At 40.5% G+C, this 18,860-nt stretch overlaps 1 pseudogene; it reads left to right on the forward strand.

Moving 5' to 3' along the window:
- Nucleotides 1-145: 145 nt before the first annotated feature.
- LOC103645602 (protein HIRA-like) lies at nt 146-7,473 on the forward strand (annotated as a pseudogene).
- The last annotated feature ends 11,387 nt before the right edge of the window (nt 7,474-18,860 follow it).

Consider the following 18,860-nt stretch of genomic DNA (forward strand, 5'->3'; position numbering starts at 1 on the left):
TTGTGTGGACCCAGGAGAAGAGCAACAGGAGTACAGGACTCAGTGCACCAAGAATAGGAAAGACCAGAACAATTGTATGAGATACTGTGATTTCTGGGTTCATTTGTTTATCTGATTATGCATTATTTGGTCTCTTGCATCACTCATGTGGTTGTATGCACTCCTTCATAACTTCAAGATGCTTGAAGTGAGGACTGCAAGAAGGTCAGCTCTCACCGACATCTGTGGTGGTGGGTTCTTTATCAGGACAGTAGAATCGCCAGGAGCTGTGCTGGTGAATGGTGCTCTCAAGCGACCGGCTCAGCAGTTTCTGTCACCTTCAAGCAATAAGGAGAATGTGCCACCACTGGGAGCTTTGAGGGCTACACCAAAGAGGAGGAACCCCTTGCCTGACTGGTACCCGAGGACACCACTCCGTGACATCACATCAATCGTCAAGGTGGTGGACTATTTCCTTGCTATTTTATGCGTTCTTCTCTGAAAGCGTTGCACACCATCACCATTTCTGCTAATGTCTAATTCCATTTTGTTGTATTTGGTGCGTGCACTGTACTCTATAATATGCTACAGTGCGGTGCAATGTTTCATTTGTCAGTCCTTGTGTTCAGAATGCCTGGTTAGTGGCCAACAAGATAGGTTATGTAGTAGGTTTGGTAATTGGTATTCAGAATGTTGAGCCTTGTACACTATTATTCTATAATACAATAGATATGTCAATTCTGCTAGCTGCCTTGATGACATAGAATGAGAAATATATACAGTTGGATTTTATCATTAGTTCAGTAACTCATAGCAAAAGATTCTTATAAATTCAAATAACATAGTAATAATACTCTTACAAGACATTACCAACACTCTTTTATTCTATCTTACATGCATCTAGCTGTATTTAGTTTAGGTGTGCATGACCATTTAAATGTGCTTAAATTTGCAGAAAGGTCAGTAGTCAATAAGGCATGTTGAATCTAAATTTATTCTTCTCCCTTGTACTTAATGTTACCCCTTTTCCCCTTATTCTCTTTATTCTCTTTGAATATTTAACCGATCATAATAGATGTTCCTTTGTGTCGTGACTGAATTACTGTACTTATTTGTAGAAACTACGCACTGCAACTAAAAAGTCGCACACTTTAGTCTGTCCTGTTAAGAAGTTATATACAGGATCGTGTTTAGAAATTCATTTTTTCTGTTGATGCACCTAGATACCAAGCTCACCTATTTTGGTTGGAGTTGGGAGTTTTAGATAAGAGGAGCAGAGGGTGATCGAGGTGAAGATTAGGATGTGGCAGCAGGGGGTACATGGGGTGCAGGACAATGTAGAGCAGACGAAGAACAAGCTGACTGCAACTTTGGGTGACGTACTAGCATCAGCACAAGTTGATTTGTGCAATACCGATGGTGCATCAACAATAGGTGTGTAGAACTACATATTTTCCATGTCTTTTTTCTCGTGTATTGTGTTGTTTGATGTTCAATCGTTGACCATATTTGTTCTTTTGACAGTTGCAAGTAGTTCACGAGGCAGCTATGCTCAGCACAAGTGAAAGATGAACGAGCACAAGCTCCGGAAGCGACTTTGCCGCCAGACATGAGAGCTCTCTCCTCTCCAGTTCGAGGTGATAACATTGTGTTTAGTTTCTCTGATAGCGTCTTACCATTAGATGTTCTGTTGTTTTGAAAGCATGTCTTCTTGAGAAAAGAAGACAAATAATATTAATTGATGGATTTCAGGACCCTAACTTTTGGACAATTAGGCCCTTGTCTGATATGATGGATTGATGGTTCGAGCTTCCACACATGATGTCTGCTTCCTTCTCAATATCCATGAGAAAACGATGGAAAAGATAAGCAAAGTATCTTTATGGCGTCTGGCAGTTTGCAATGAGTTGTATTGTAGGTGCTTTTGCTTAAACGATAACCAGTTTGCAAATTGGTCACCTCTTCCTCATGTCCCTTGTCAATATATATAAGATTTTCTACACTTATGTCTGCTTTTGCTTAAACGATAATCAGGTTGCCACGTACTAAATCCATTTTACCTTTTGTTTCGAGACTTTCAGAAAAAGTGAAATGTACGACTGTTATTGTAATGCGGGTAAACTGCTTGTTGTGTTGAGCAATCTACATGACATTGACATCAAATAGCTGTTGCAAAGGCAGAATGCTGCTGAATCAAATAGCATTTTCATGGGGTTGACAAAACTGGTTTTGAACAACCATAGTTGACATAGTAGGGCCAAAGTTTTATATCATGTAACTTTTGAATGCCTAACTTGATCCTAGATATAATCCTCACGTTCACGGCATGAATGTGTTTACATTGCATCTGGTAGTTCTTTGACCAAATAATTTCAATTTGATCAGTATGTTGACATTGCAGTGTTTGCACTGATTGTTTTTCCATGTTTGCGATAGATGACATTGAGGCTGATGTTTATGTTCCTGAAGCTGATATCCTATCAGTCTTAGATGTGCCTCTAGGGAAATGGGAGCTGATAGAGATTATTAACTTTTGGACAATTAGGCCCTTGTCTGATATGATGGATTGATGGTTCGAGCTGCCACACATGATGTCTGCTTCCTTCTCAATATCCATGAGAAAACGATGGAAAAGATAAGCAAAGTATCTTTATGGCGTCTGGCAGTTTGCAATGAGCTGTATTGTAGGTGCTTTTGCTTAAACGATAACCAGTTTGCAAATTGGTCACCTCTTCCTCATGTCCCTTGTCAATATATATAAGATTTTCTACACTTATGTCTGCTTTTGCTTAAACGATAATCAGGTTGCCACGTACTAAATCCATTTTACCTTTTGTTTCGAGACTTTCAGAAAAAAGTGAAATGTACGACTGTTATTGTAATGCGGGTAAACTGCTTGTTGTGTTGAGCAATCTACATGACATTGACATCAAATAGCTGTTGCAAAGGCAGAATGCTGCCGAATCAAATAGCATTTTCATGGGGTTGACAAAGCTGGTTTTGAACAACCATAGTTGACATAGTAGGGCCAGAGTTTTATATCATGTAACTTTTGAATGCCTAACTTGGTCCTAGATATAATCCTCACGTTCACGGCATGAATGTGTTTACATTGCATCTGGTAGTTCTTTGACCAAATAATTTCAATTTGATCAGTATGTTGACATTGCAGTGTTTGCACTGATTGTTTTTCCATGTTTGTGATAGATGACATTGAGGCTGATGTTTATGTTCCTGAAGCTGATATCCTATCAGTCTTAGATGTGCCTCCAGGGAAATGGGAGCTGATAGAGATTATTAGTTGCTCCAGAATATTTTTTCTTACAGCTGATACGACTAGATGAAATCAGTTGCATTGTGACATGTTGGCAGGATGTCAGTTTCCCTTCAACTTGGCTCTCGTATCATTCATGTGTGATTGTTGTATATCCATTCCTGTGATGAACATTTTAGTAATTTGAGTGCCCATTCAATTGGTGCTCCTTCCTCATCACTTTGATGAGAGGTTGAAGGAACCAATATATGTGAGTACATTGTAGAGACCTAGCATTCTGAGGGATATGTCATATTGATTGCTCTTAAAATTCAAAACCTTTATATTTTTCGCTATAAAAATTTTTTGTGTTTTGTTTTTTTGGGAGGGAGGGGGCTTGTAGTTTAAAGTTTAAACAAATCTTTTGGTGCTTATTTTGGAAAAAATTTCATGTGGTCTTAAAATGTGGTGGTACAAGGTTTGCTCATGTAGTATACCTCAAAGATGACTTTCTTGATTAAAGTGTGCCCTATAATCTATATGTGTAGTTGTACTTCAGGACACCTGTGTGCAGTTAGGTGCCTGATCATTTGCCTACTTTTTTTGTTCGGTTTGTCAGTACCAGCATTAGAAAGACCTAAAAATATGATTTCCTTTTCTCTTGTTCTTACGGAACTGAACTGTTCTGTTAAACTTCTGTTATGGCACAAAAATGCAAAGGTTATATATCAAATTTGATATTTGTCGAAAGACTTAGGCTTTATCACATCTTGTAAAATTATCACTTTTCTTTGGACTACTTGATATCTGATTGAGAAGATCATTTTACCTTGCAGGAGCTACACTTGCACTACTGTGTAGTGACTACAAACTGGTGAATCAATAAAATCTACCACTTGAAGGTTCAGATATAAGTTTTGTCAATGAATCCATCTGTGCATGAACTCACTACATATTGTGATTATAAATATGTAACCATGCATGGAATGATTCTTGTCTTCTTGATTTATGTCTTGCATTTGTGTCGTGAATTACAGTGATTGGTTTTGATTCAACTTATCATGCTCTACTAATACTTTGATATAGGCTGCGACGGCAAGAGATCTGCGACAGCGAGCAGGGGGTGAGGGAGCGAACATAGTGGTTGTCCCCTTGTTCCAGCTGTAAAGTCGGCCCTCTCCTCCCTACCTCAATGTACTGCTCGTAAGTTTTTATAACTCAGAAGAATCATGCTAAATAGCCCAATGATGATACATGTAAACTATTTTCTTGCCATGAACCTTGAAGTCGAGATGGAAAGACCTCTTCGAATTATAAATCTCAGCCTGATTTGAGCTTTGAGTCTGATGACATGTTTTGCGCCGCAGGTATCCTACATTATTAGTGGCCAAAGAGTAAACATAGAGCTCAGATCCCGTTGAATGTGAAATATGAGCTAGATTTTTCTCCACAACCTGAGGTTAACTTTAGTGTGCATTATGTTTGTACTAAACTTGATTGCCTTTGTTTTGTTGCAAAGATCAAGATCATCAAATGAGGTTACATACGTAGATTGTGTGTGGATTTTAGATTTTTTTATTTGGTCTAATCTGGACACCAAATAGTCGTTTGATTTCTAATGATGTGTCTTTATTTTCTAGACAGGAGTCAGACCGCATATATGTCTTGTAGTATATTAGGTGTAATTTAGAATGTCTTGTGGCAAAGGCATTTTTCGGTGGCCTAAGGCTTTTGATGACAAATTTTGCTTTATTTTTTTGCAGTAGTCTTGTACTCTTGTGTGCCCATCATCCATGTTCCACAATAAATAAACCGGAAACAAAGCCACGCTTGCATATACATATTTAGTGTGATACTTTTCAAATTTATTTGCACTTGATATTTGTTTGTATTGTAGTATAGTATTGTACTATGAATCTGTGATGAAGTTATTCATAAAGAGAATAAGCAAAACAGTGGTACTTTTTATGTTTACCTCCTATCATAATAGATTTTACTGCTAACTCACAACGCGGACTTGGATATCCCAATTAAAAGTTCAGTCAATACAAATTGGTGAATCAACAAAATCTACCACTTGAAGGTTCAGATATCAGTTCTGTCAATGAATCCATATGTGCATGAACTCACTACATATTGTGATTATAAATATGTAACCATGCGTGGAATGATTCTTGTCTTCTTGATTTATGTCTTGCATTTGCGTCGTGAATTACAGTGATTGGTTTTGATTCAACTTATCATGCTCTACTAATACTTTGATATAGACTGCGATGGCAAGAGATCTGCAACAACGAGCAGGGGGTGAGGGAGCGAACATAGTGGTTGTCCCCTCGTTCCAACTGTAAAGTCGGCCCTCTCCTCCTTACCTCAATGTACTGCTCGTAAGTTTTTATAACTCGGAAGAATCATGCTAAATAGCCCAATGATGATACATGTAAACTATTTTCTTGCCATGAACCTTGAAGTCGAGATGGAAAGACCTCTTCGAATTATAAATCTCAGCCTGATTTGAGCTTTGAGTCTGATGACATGTTTTGCGCCACAGGTATCCTACATTATTAGTGGTTAAAGAGTAAACGTAGAGCTCAGATCCCGTTGAATGTGAAATATGAGCTAGATTTGTCTCCACAACCTGAGGTTAACTTTAGTGTGCATTATGTTTGTACTAAACTTGATTGCCTTTGTTTTGTTGCAAAGATCAAGATCATCAAATGAGGTTACATACGTAGATTGTGTGTGGATTTTAGATTTTTTTTATTTGGTCTAATCTGGACACCAAATAGTTGTTTGATTTCTGACGACATGTCTTTATTTTCTAGACAGGAGTCAGACCACATATATGTCTTGTAGTATATTAGGTGTAATTTAGAATGTCTTGTGGCAAAGGCAATTTTTCGGTGGCCTAAGGCTTTTGATGACAAATTTTGCTTTTTTTTTGCACTAGTCTTGTACTCTTGTGTGCCCATCATCCATGTTCCACAATAAATAAACTGGAAACAAAGCCACGCTTGCATATACATATTTAGTGTGATACTTTTTGAATTTATTTGCACTTGATATTTGTTCGTATTGTAGTATAGTATTGTACTATGAATCTGTGATGAAGTTATTCATAAAGAGAACAAGCAAAACAGTGGTACTTTTTATGTTTACCTCCTATCATAATAGATTTTACTGCGAACTCACAACGCGGACTTGGATATCCCAATTAAAAGGTCAGTCAATTAACCTGCTTTTTAATAACCATCAATAAGGAGTCTGTTTTGAAGATTAAAATTTTTTATTTGTTTGATGTGTTGCTTTTTTTACATTGCACAATGACACACTTCATTTTGCTTGTATAAAAAGGGCAAACATAGTGGCTGAGGCTCCCACGTGAGTGAGGTCGAATCAAGATTACATTTCAATTTGTGAATTAAATGGACGATTGTTTATAAGAGGTACAAAAACTCCTTGGTTAGATCCTATCTCTGGAAAGGTTACTGTCTTGACAGGCAATGCAAATTTATGGGTTGTTGATTGTGAAGATGGTTTCTTACGGGTGTGTAATATCCATTCTTTCAAATTGATTATGTGTTTCAATTTAGATGCTTCTATGCTCGTCAATTATATCCTAAAATCTGTATTTTTATTTTCTAACAATATGTTAAGTCTTCAACACTTAAATTCATTTAATCTGAATTAGTTAGGTCTACACAAGATGTGGAGTGCGAGGAATGCCATCAATGATAATGGGATCTGCAGTTGTTTTTATTGAATGTGATGACTCCTGGAAATTGCTTCTTCTCACAAGGAGATGTCTAATGTACATATGGAACCTTTATGACACGACCTGCATTTTGCAGGACTCAACCTCTTTGGTTGCATCTCCAAATGAGTCATCTGCCATGCTGGTAATTATTTTATATCCAGACTTTGTTGTCGTGCTATGTGAGATGGCTCATCTGAACTTGGTTGCACCTTAGATTCTGCACGAGATGTTTATTAGTTGTCCTTGCTTTGTTGACAGGTACAGTAAAGGTTATATCTACCACATTCTCAAGATGTGGATCACCCTTGGTTGTCCTTGACAGCCTTCATGATTTTCTTATGACATAAGCCTGAAGTACTGTTTAAGGATTGCTGATGATTGTTTTCCAGCATCAAATTTTGCTAGCCCGTTTAGTTTCCCACAAGGTGGAGAGCTAGGGAAGTTGCAGATTGACATAAGCAAGTTAATGGCGAGAAAACCTATTTGAGCAGGTTAGTATTAAAAGGCTCTTCACAATTTTGTCTGAATCTACTTGTGTGTCTGTTTCTATTTTAGGATTACAGATGATGGGTTGCTGACACGTGCCCATCTAGAGACATCATCGAAGCTGGTTTGTAGTGTCACCAATTTTATTTGTTGCAACAGAGCAGATCACCTTGGAGCATTAAGCGTGTTTCTAATTAAAGGTTTAAACCCAATTGAAGCCACTCCTGGATAGTTAGCATAACTTTTATGTTAAAACTCCACATTTTTATGTTTGTACACTAACATTATAATATATGTTTCTTCATTTGATATTTTATTAAAAAAAATTTGTGTCGTCGCAACGCACGAGCATTCTACTAGTATATCACGTATGAATATGAAGTGTACGGACAATGCACCTTTTGTTCTCGATTTTCATTGTCGAAATAATCTTTTTTTTTCTCGAAAGCGTAGGAGAATTGTGCCCCATAATCTTTATCTTTATACTACTCTATAAGAGGGCAAAGTAGGTGTTCACCAACTTGCTTCACGACGGCTCCGCCCTCGCCTCCGTGACCCCCGCGCTCTGCCCCCCAAATCTCGCTCCATCACCCCGCCCCCACTCCTCCGACAGTCCCCAGGTCCCGTCGCAACCGATTTAGATGGAGATGGAGGCGTCGGCGACCTCCGACGAAACCCTAGTCGTCATCTTCGAGACTTCGACCACCTCAAGCCCCACACCGTCGCTCTCCTCCACCTTCTCTGCAGTCGTTGTCCCTGCTCTAGCTCCGTCTCCTCCCTACGCAAAATGGTCCCTTTCCTCCGTGTCGCCCTAGCCCCGGAGGCTGTGCCCCCACGCCCACCCCCTAGCCCCGAGATAGTTGCCTCCCCGAGCATCGCCCCGGAGACACCATCGTCAAGACCCTCATTCGTCGTGCTCGCCTCCTGAGCCCCGAGACAGACTGCTGCCCCACACCTTCCTCCCCTCGTGTGCATGGGACGACGATGAGCGAAAGCCTCCGAGCACGGCTTCAACGACGACAGTTACGAGGAAGCACGCAGGCACCGGGTGGTAGTCGAATCGAGGGAGGCCATGCCCCTGTCCTTCGGCTACTCCACCATCGAGGATTCAGCGGCTGCCGTGTAGCCTAAGCCCAAGGCCAAGGCCAGGAAGAACCCCATAAAGCAGTCGCACTTCAACTTCACCAAGGTGGACGCCACGCTTCTCCCCACCGTCTTCCTCATCGGCTGCGTGCTTCCTCGTAAGCTACACAAATGGGCTTCTGTGGCTCACGAGGTGCTTCAATTTCTTATCATTTTGTCACTTCCTCAGAAAGACTTGATTTATTTTCGAAGTGTTTTGCCATAATTTAAGGCTTGGTAGGGATCTTTCTATGATTTATTTTTTTGTCTGTTTCGTCACATGTTCTTTCCCTAGATGAAAGTCTTGATTTATTTTTGGTTCTACAGGATCATTCTGTCTCTGCGATACATCGAATGTGAATGCTTTACTCTCTCCATTCCATCCTATTGGCTGCCAGATTGTGTATTTACTGCCTAAAGTGGTAGAGCGCAAGTCATGCCCAACATGACATGCTGAAAAAAGCAAACAAAAGCAACAACATTTCAATAATAGGAGGTAATTAGTTCACCTTCTCTTTAGATCTCGAGCTTAGGTTTGACTGGAGTGTATTTCTATACAGAACCATTAGGAGGGAGGGTGCACGGTGCAAGGAATGCAGCTCGTCACCGAGGTGCTCGCTTTCGTGTCACGCAATACATCAATACTCACCACCTGGTACACCCTTTTCCCCTCTCTACCTATGTTATATATACAGTATGCAGGAGTGGAGTGAAGCGGTTGCAATATATCCACTTTTGCATTAGATATGTCATTTCCATTTATCTGTAATCAAGCATGTTAGGAGTAAATAAAAATGATATATGAGAAATTGACAAAGGTTAACAATCTGCATATCTTATGGAGTTGGTCAACTTGTTTATAAAACTGGAATAAATATTTATGATTATAATTATATTTGTCACTTTAGCCTTTATTTTGAGCTAGCTCATGACTAAATGATATGTCTAGGGGGTCTATTATTTCTGAAATGCTTTGACTTTTGCATATATAGTATGGGTCTTTAGCTGTAAATATTGCTTTTACTACAAATCAACATTAAGAAACTGCTATGTCTCACACATCCAAGCTATATATTTATGTTAGGAATTGCGGACTCCAACTGGAATGTTCGCAAAGTTAGATATAGTTTTACAATCACTCCTGTTCTAAATTATGAGACATTTTAGTTTGTCCTGATACACTGTGTTTACTATGTATGCCTCTAGAGAAGTCAAAACATCAATTGTTTGGAATAGGGAGAGTATTTCATAACTAAATATTCTGTTGCATGCCATAACTTCTTTCCTCTGTTTTGTATGAATTTATACAACATATAATGCTCGGTGTTGGTGAAACCCCATGATGGATTTATTTCTTTGTCAGAGTCCACTTAGGTTAACTTGCCTACATCGCTTTGAAGATATTGGATATTCTTCTGGATATTGGTGAAAATCCATGATGTATCTGTTACAATATGTGATGTGTATATTCTTTCAGATATTGGATGCCTTGATTATCATGAAAGATGTTGGCATTATTCATTGTGATCTAAAACCAAAAAAATCCTTATAGCTCCAACATGAGTTAATTCTTCTTGATGCCAATGTTGGCATCTTGTGGCCTGATGACTAAGTGGTGACTTTTGCAGTGTAAAAACAACGGGTAGACTGAAAGTAATTGATTTTGGATCGGCATGCATGGAGGGTAAACCCATTTATTTATATATTCAGGTTTTGTTTGAATCCACCCAACAGACTGAATTTTATGCTATAATAGTATTTTGTGGATTTCAAGTCAAGCTTCGACTGTTTCCTTTTTCATATCCGTTATTACAGGTCTCCAGAAGTACTTGTTTATCCATATCATGTGTGTGTCATCTCTACAATGAGACACTATATATAATTACACAAGCATCTCATAATTGATTTTAGACTGATTTTTTATTTTTTTTATTCCATAACCTGCATTATTTTTTAGTTATTCCCATGCTAAAAATAAAATGGATGTCCCTGTTCTTTGTATGTTCTGTAGGTTCTTGATGGTAAGCCATACAACAATAAGTGTGGTGTTTACAGTTTTGGCATTTGTTTATGGGAAATCTATTGTTAAAAAAGATTCTCGTTATGTGAAACTGGTAAGGTTTTCTACTCTTCCCACTATACTATTTTTAGCACTTGTACTATGCTAAGAAATTCTGTCAAATATTATCAACATCTTTGATCAGAGATTAGGCGTTGGAGGATCTGAAATTCTTGGTTGTTTGTCCTTGAGATGTTAATTAAATCAAAGTATCTACCTTAGTGTGGCGATATCTACATATGATACTAATTGAATTCCTTATGGTGATAATTACTCACCACCATTTCATGTGTTGCCTTCTGTGTATTGTGCCATTGCTAACCTCACTAAATGAGCATGAACTACAGAACATGGCATACATTTCTTTGTTTCATATTGTTCAAATTAAACCTTATTCCTCGACATATCTAAGTATCAGTTTGATGGCATCGATCAAAGTTCACTTGAAAATAGGATTACCAAGAATGAAAATAGGATTTGTTTTGTCGAACACAAACATATTGCTATATCTCTACGTGCCACATACAAGCTAGAAATGGTCCACTTGATAATACAAAGAGTTGTTTTTATTTGTTGACACAGCTGTCAGTTGCGGTCTTTCTACTAGAAATTGAATGCATATGCAGCAACATGCACATATAAAATGTTTTATAAATATAGTTTCTTTTGCTTTATGCAAAAATGTTGTCTTTATGGTAGAATGTATTTTTCAAATCCTTGTAAAAAAGCATGTTAATTTTCATGTTTTGCCTTTTGTTTTCTTAACCATGTTGATGCAGCAAGTACCAGAAAACTCTGTTTTTGTAATGGGAGATAACTGAAACGACATCTACGATTCACATGTGTGGTAATGCATCAGTTATATCAAAATTTATGTTTTTTTTCTGTTGCCGCTTTTGTCATTTTAGAGTTTGAATTTAATTGGCTTGCACCATTGCATAATCTTTGTAGGGGCCCTCTTCCATCAAAGAAAATATTAGGGTGATCAATTTTTTGAAACTGACCTCCTGGTCGAATAAGGGGTACTACCAAGGGTTGCTTCAACATTGAATTAAGCCCTCGAGCAACCGAGCAAAGCCATGATCGTTTATTGATGTCGAATTGAAAAGGTAGGAAATTGAGAAGTTAGTTTTGGTGGTGCTTGATGTGCAGGGAAGCTTCCCATTTTAGATTATTCCTTGTGGTAGAATGTTATAGAGGAATCCTGTGTGGCAGGTAGCTCTGTTAGGAATCCAGTTGTTTTCAGATAAAAAATTGAAATTCATTCAGTTTTGTTTTTTTATCGTACATGATGTGACGAAACCCATCATTTCTGTAATAAGAATGGACTATCATGTTAAGTTGACTTCTCTTCTTTTATTACAGTATGTTTGCGATATATTTTTAGTTATATTGCTCCGGTTTAGAGAGAGTCTAAACAATTTTGAGTATTTTGAAATTCTAGATGAGCTGTAAATTTCCAACAAGACTATTGTGGTAATAGAGGTTAGACGTTCACGTGTAGGCATCACATTGGTGTGCTTTTGGGTTACCCACTTAGATGGATTGACTGAGTCATTCATGAAATATTATTGTGTACCATCGCAATACAGTGAATTGGTTGTTGGCAAAAAAGAATTTGAGATAATTAGACTTTGTTAATATAAGTATTGTCCAATTTTATGTAATCGTTGTGCACTTGTGCTCAAGCATTTTACCGAATAATTGTGCACCGTCTCAACACACGGGCATTGTACTAAGTCAAAAGGAGATGTCTACCGTGAGTTACCCACTTACCCTGGACACATCATTAGTGAGCAGGGAGTTGCTACATTTTATTGAATATTAGTGCTACAGTGATACTTTGTTACACGAATTTGTATATCATAATGATGTTTGTCATTCTATATCTATGTTTTATACTAAGTTTTAACTCTTGTGGAAATGTATGGGCACATACAGGTACCTCACTAGTTCCAATAGAAAAATGACTTCTAATAATACCGATCCCTCGTGTCGCGTAGCAAAACACATGGATTTATATGATCTCCGTAGCAACGTACGGGTACCTCACTAGGTCCAATAGAAAAATGACTTCTAATAATACCGATCCCTCGTGTCGCGTAGCAAAACACATGAATTTATATGATCTCCATTGCAACGCACGGACACCTAACTAGTATATTAAGAAGAGGAAAAAAGGGGGGCCAAGAAAGGCTAGTACAAAACAGCCTCCTTATGGAGGCCAGTAAGAAGCATACATAAAAGAATCCATTAGACTCTCCTATCTCCTTAGCTCTCAGCTAAAGGTACAACTAGATGGCAGAGCCCCTTGGCACCAGCAATCTCCCACTGCATCCTTTCCTCATTAGCAGCTCTAAGACTCATGGTAACACTGGGGTTGCAGCCATCAAAAATGCATTTGTTTCTATGTTTCCACAAGGTCCGGGCTCCCAGAATGATAAGGGAATCAAGCCCTTTTCTAGTGAGCCTAGTAGCAATATTCCGCACCGATTCCCACCAGCTTAGATATGAGCCAACATCAGGTTGAGGAGCCAAAGAATGCAGACCGAAATTCCTTAACAACAGGTACCAAAATTCCCTGGAGAAGGAACAGGTAACGAGGAGATGATCAATAGTTTCATCCTCTTGATCACAAAAGGGGCACTTCTCAGGATGACTCAACCCTCTTTTAGCAAGTCCATTCGCAGTCCAGAAATGATTTTGTGCAACCAGCTAGATGAAGAAACAACATTTTGGCAAGGCCCAAGTTTTCCAAATTTTCTTGTGACGAGGGAAAATTACAGACCCCAAAAAGAAGCCCTCGTAAGCAGTCTTTGCTGAATAGATGCCATTAGAAGCAATACTGAAAACATGTTTATCCTCAACCTCAGGCTGCAGCTGCCAAACTGAAGTCATATCCCACAACTGAAGATAATCTGTTAAGACTCCCACTGTCAGTGGACCTTTAATATCAGAGATCTATTTTCTATTTGTAATTGCCTCATAAACTGACCTGCTATTGATAATCCTCTTGGGTGTAATATTATATAAACTTGGAGTAAGGTCTTTAATTCGCTTACCATATAACCACTTATCCTTCCAAAACTTCGTATTTGCGCCATCTCCCGCCTCAGTAATGACCACCTCCATGAAGAAAGCTCTAGCTTTTCTAGGAACTTTTATGTGGAGACCAGACCAAGGGCGAGTAGGATCAGTCTTCTGCAGCCAGAGCCAATGCATTCGAAGGGCCCAACATAATTCTAGAAAACTAGATATGCCAAGACCTCCAAGCTGCAGTGGTCGACAAACTTGACCCTAGGCTACAAGACAATGGCCTCCTCTTGCCTCCTTCCGGCCCCTCCAAAAAAACCATGCATATTTTATCAATTGCATCCAGACCCCATTTTGGAATGTCAACTGCCATAGCAAGGTAGACCATCATACTTGTGAGAACATGCTGAACCTGCACTCTCCTCTCAGCTCGAGTCATGAGATCTGCCTTCCAATTGGAGAGTTGATCAACAATCTTCTCAATAATTGGTTGGAACTGCTGCTTGGACAGCTTATGCAAGGATAGAGGCAGCCTCAAATAAGTGCAAGGGAATGCAGAAATACCCCCTGGAAGCATGTTCTGAGCAACTGCCAAGTCTTGTTCAGAGCACCTTATAGGATAGACATTTGACTTCTGTGCATTATTGTGCAACCCAGATGCATCCCCGAACAGTTTTAAAATATCAAGAGAGAGGGCCATATCAGCTGTGGATGGATGCAAGAAGAGAGCAACATCATCTGCATACATGGAGACACAGTGAAGTTTGTTTCTACATGAAAGCTGTTGCAGCAGCCCCTCTTCTTCAGCCTTCGAAAACAGGAAACCTAGGACATACATTACTAAAATAAACAACATGGGTGAGAGAGGATCTCTCTGACGAAGGCCCCTCCTATGTATAATATGACAACCTAGAAAACCATTCAACAGAACTTGAGTAGAGGAGGTGACTAACAACCCACTAATGAGATCTCTCCTAATTTGACCAAAGCCCAGGTGTCGCATTACTTCAATCAAGAATGGCCAGGACACTGAATCAAAGGCTTTGGTAATGTCCAATTTCAGCAGCAGACATGCATTGTTCTATTGATGAAGAAACTTTGTGGTTTGTTGAACAAGCATAAAGTTGTCCTGGATGAACCTTCCTTTAATAAAAGCACTCTGATTTGGTGATATCATCTCATGAAGCCTCTTAGACAGTCTAGATGCCAAGATTTTGGTGACTAATTTACCAAAACTATGAACCAAGCTAATGGGCCTGAAATCTTTAACATTTTCAGCCCCATCCATTTTAGGGATCAACGTGATATAAGTTGAGTTTAGCCGACCAAAATTCTCAAACTTTCTTCCCCAAACAACAGAAATGACAGCCATGACATCAGCTTTGATTATGTCCCAACATGACTTATAGAACCTCCCAGTGAAGCCGTCAGGCCCAGGTGCTAAAATACTAGAGTTGAATTGAGGACTTTGATTGGATCAGAGGCTTTGATTTGTGTCTTGGAGTGTAGTGTATTGCTATTGTATTGAATGTACTGTTGTGAATGCTTGGATGGTTGGAGTGAAGGTGGTTGTGGGGTATTTATAGCCCCCAACCACCAATTCAACCGTTGGGGCAGGCTGCTGTCGATGGGCGCACCGGACAGTCCGGTGCGACATTGGACACTGTCCGGTGCGCCAGCCATGTCACCCAACTATTAGGGTTCTAACGGTTTCGACCGTTGGAGCTTTGTCTGTTCACTGTCCGGTGCGCCTTCTGCGACTGCTCTGACTCTGCGCGAACTGTCCGCGCATTGTAGCTTCTGCAGGCGACCGTTGGAGTCGACTGTTGCGCTGCCTAGCCGTTGCTCCGTTGTCAAACCGGACTGTCCGGTGGCACACCAGACAGTCCGATGAATTATAGCGGAGCGGCTTATTTGAAACCCGAAAGTGGCAAGTTTAAAGTCGTACGGCCCTGGGCACCGGACACTGTCCAGTGCGCCAAACCAGGGTTCTATTCAGTTTCTTTTTGCTCCTTTCTTTTGAACCCTAACTTGATCTTTTTATTGGTTTGTGTTGAACTTTTAGCACCTGTAGGATATATAATCTAGAGCAAACTAGTTAGTCCAATTACTTGTTGGGCATTCAACCACCAAAATTATTTATAGGAAAATGTTAAATCCTATTTCCCTTTCAATCTCCCCCTTTTTGGTGATTGATGCCAACACAAACCAAAGCAAATATATAAATGCAGAATTGAACTAGTTTGCATAAGGTAAGTGCAAAGGTTGCGTGGAATTAAACCAATTTATACTTTTATTAGATATGCATGGTTGGTTTTCTTTTATTTAACATTTTGGACCACGCTTGCACCACTTGTTTTGTTTTTGCAAATTCTTTTGGAAAATCTTTTCAAAGTCCTTTTGCAAATAGTCAAAGGTATATAAATAAGATTTCAAGAAGCATTTTTAAGATTTGAAATTACTCCCCCTGTTTCAAATGCTTTTCTTTTGACTAAAACAAAACTCCCCCTGAATGAAATTCTCCTCTTAGCTTTCAAGAGGGTTTTGAGATAAATATCAATTTGAAATATAGATACCAATTGAGATATAATTTCTAGAGGAATACCAATGAAAGATACTGTCGGTGTTTTGGGTCCGACCGTGCACCCGGGGTTGCCCCTCAAGGTGCTTTTTGGAGTAGGACGGTTTTACCGACTGTAGCTCAATGGTTCGTGCTAGATGCACGAGCGACAGTGGACAATTGTGTACAGGTTCGGGCAGCTTTGAGATGTATAACACCCTACGTCCTGGCGTGAGTACTTTATGTGGTGGGTTACAAGGAGGCTCTCTAGTGTTGGAAACATAGAGAATTGGGTGGGTGGCTAAGTAGTGAGGTCGATGTCTTTGAAGGGGTGCCCCCTAGGCCTTATATACTCGACCATGGGGTGTTACATGCAGATATGATAATGACGTGTGCCTAAGTGATAGTGAACTGACTGAGTCTATCTCCCTATAATTCAGTCGACCCATCCTCGCTCGGTTCCGATGTATGAGGCCCCCACGCGGGAGGGTCGGGTCACTGTTGTGATCACTGCTCGAATTCATTGGGCCATCTGGGCTTGCGTCGATCCGGTCTTGTGTTAATCCGCTTCACTAGACGTTCCTCCCCAGGCCCACGAAGGGATGACCTTGTGAATTATTGGGCCCACGGGCCTCTCGTGAGGTCTCTTATCCTTCTGGTGGACCCGGGGGATATCCGTCCCCCATAATCCCCCAGTCTTTGGGTTGATTTTGAAATAACCGGCCCAAAGATCCTAGGTCCAGCTTGTAGTTTTTGATTCTAACAAGGAATGCCTTGAAAATAAGTCTATCGGGACACTACTTCTGAACTCTGAGTGATCCGGTAAAAACGACATTTTACTGTCTTCTTCTGCTATTATTCCTTGGGATTCAGTGTTCTGTCTCAGGTTTATGCTTTAGAGGTCAGCATTTTGCTTTGTAGAACTTCGAAATTCATTGGGTGCACCGAAGGTGCACCCAATGGGTGTAGCCCCCGAGCTTCGAGTGAATTTTTGCAGATAATCCACTCGAAGGTCCTCATTTCAAGTCTTCTCAGAAATCACTTTTATCTTCGACTTGTGTTTTTTACAAGTTAGCATGGCCTTAGTTTCGCCTTATGCTTTAGAGGTCAGCATTTTGCCTCTCGGGGATGATGATTCATTGGGTGCACGGGTGTAGCCCCCGAGCTTTGAGTGGATTTTTGAAAATAATCCACTCGAAGGTCTTCGTATCATGCCGTTTTTCAGGAATCAGTCTCTCCTTTTGTCGAATGCCTTAGAGATCAGCATTACATCATCAACATTATGCTTTAGAGGTCGGCATACATTTTTGTCTTTGAGGCCGAGTACGCGATCTGCCCATATCTTGTTAGGTCTTGCAATTTATTTGATTTGCGACTGATTGGACGTTCGGTAGATGGCCTTTGGCTAGTCTTCATATCACTTTGTGCTTCAATGCTTCTGTTGATTAGACTTGTACCTCATCGGCTATATTTGGCTTTCCTTTGATATCTGTTGATATCTTCCTTCTATCTTGAGGTATTCATTGCGTATAATGTATGGATGTGACTGCTTGGGAAAATCTATTGAAAATTCCTGGACGTCCCCCCCAATGGGTGTAGGCAAGGGACGACTTGGTGCGCTGAGCGTTTAGCAAACTGCTTCTGAGTAGTAACTTGACGTGACCGCAGGTGTAATCATATCGCCCAAGCAGTTGACTGGAGTCCCAATGGGTGTCGTGTTACGTGGAACGGCGCCAGCCGCCTGACGTGTCTCTAGACGGTTTGAATTGCATATTGAATTTTTGCGACTGTTCAGTGGCCGTGGTAGGAGGTGAGTGGTTGCCTTCTTCTGCTATAAATAGTGTGCTTGCTTCTCCGGTGTCTTCACATCTCTTACTGCGGCTTGTTGCTTACTCTCTTCACTTTCCTTCTACTCCACCATGGGCAAGAGCAAGAAAGGTGGTAGTTCTTCGCATCACTCCGGCGATAAGCGGAAGCGTGAGCCGACTCCTCCCTCGGAGGATTTCGGCGACTCGGAGTACTCGGAGGAGGAGTTCTCCTCCGAGTCAGAGGGCTCACCGGTCCATGCCTCTCCCCCGGCGTCGTCTGATGACTCAGACGACTCCCAGGACCTCGCCGTAGAGGTGTGGACCTACATCCGGGTCGTCGAGCGCGCCGGGCTCGAGGGCTCGGATGAGTCGGAGTACTCTTCGGACGAGGAGAACTCCTCGGACTCATCCGAGGAGGGCGGCGGCGACGGCGGTGACGACGACGACGACGGAGGCGATGGTGACGGCGGCGGTGACAGTGGCTAAGGCGATAGCAAGGGCGGCGAAGGCAACGACGAGGGCGGTAGCAAAGGCAGCAACAAGGCCAGTGGCTAGGTGCCACTAGTATTGAATGTTAGTATAGATTAGTAGTAGAAGTAGTATTAGTGAAATAATGTAGTAGTAGTTAGTAGTATAGTGTAGTGAAATGTAATGTAGTAGTGGGGAGGAAATCAGCTCATAATGAGTTGATTTTTAAGTTTGGTATTGCTTCCCTTTTGTAATGAAGAAGAATTTCGCCCCATTTTGTGTGCACTCTTTTGCTTTTCCGCCGATCGTCGATCGTATTTATGCTTACTGCAGATGTT

Source organism: Zea mays, chromosome 10 (assembly GCF_902167145.1).
Source record: "Zea mays cultivar B73 chromosome 10, Zm-B73-REFERENCE-NAM-5.0, whole genome shotgun sequence".
NCBI classification, from domain to species: Eukaryota; Viridiplantae; Streptophyta; class Magnoliopsida; order Poales; family Poaceae; genus Zea; species Zea mays.